This window comes from Pleurodeles waltl, chromosome 11 (assembly GCF_031143425.1).
Source record: "Pleurodeles waltl isolate 20211129_DDA chromosome 11, aPleWal1.hap1.20221129, whole genome shotgun sequence".
In the NCBI taxonomy this organism is placed as follows: Eukaryota; Metazoa; Chordata; class Amphibia; order Caudata; family Salamandridae; genus Pleurodeles; species Pleurodeles waltl.
In genome coordinates, this window is record NC_090450.1 from 938,216,427 (window position 1) to 938,217,326 (window position 900).

General features: G+C 42.1%; 1 non-coding gene across 1 annotated transcript; it reads right to left on the bottom strand.

Annotated features, from left to right (window-relative positions):
* Positions 1 to 385: 385 nt before the first annotated feature.
* LOC138266689 (U4 spliceosomal RNA) lies at positions 386 to 526 on the bottom strand. Its single transcript, XR_011199622.1, has one exon. It is a non-coding gene; the product is annotated as a U4 spliceosomal RNA (small nuclear RNA).
* Between the last annotated feature and the right edge of the window lie 374 nt (positions 527 to 900).

Here is a 900-nt window from a genome sequence, read left to right on the forward strand (position 1 = left end):
GTTGGGCCACATTTGCGTCTAAAAAAAAGGACGGAAATGTGGAGCAAGGAGGCGCTAGGGGCTCCTAAATATGCCACTTTATATAACGTTAAAAGTCACGCTCGACACCTTCGTCAGCTCTCGTTCTGTTTCAAACACTGCATACAGTCTGAGCGAACTTTCTCCGCATTATCCTGTTGATAACAAACGGCTTCCAACAGAAATACGAAAACTAATCAAGACGAAAGCATCCTGAAAGTGCCTGCCGGATGCAGAAACTCCGACACACTAAAACTAAATCGAAAACAGTGAACTAAAAGAAAATAAACTCTGTGTGGTCTAGCCGACACCAACACGTTCACATAAACTACTAAAAAAAATCTTATTTTTATACATTAATATTCAGTCTCCTTGGAGACTGTCAAAAATTGCCAATATCGACTATATTTCAAATCGTCATGGCGGGGTATTGGGTAAAGTTTTCAATAAGCAATAATCGCGCCTCGGTTAGACCTCATTGGCTACGATACTGCCACTGCGCAAAGCTAACAATAAAAAGGCGAATAAAGGTGCGTCTCGGGGTACCACCTCATGATACAAAGACCAAGGAAACGTTTAGTTGTCCAAGAATTACTACACCTCCACTGGCTTCTAACAGGCAAAATAATACACTTTGTTAGGATTGTTTTATCAGGTTCCGTCCACTCTCTGCCCCAAATATTCCATACCGGCGAGCAGAGAACTCTGGGAAATTTTATGCTAAATAGTTGCACAGGTAGCGCTGCATCCTAGTTACAGGTTTGATGCTCTTCATGTGAAGATGGGGTCCATGCTGCTAGCGATGTGGTGTGGAAATGGAAGAAGCACGAATTCTTAAAGCATGTCTTCAAATGTTTACCAAGGAGGCATGGTAATCATTGA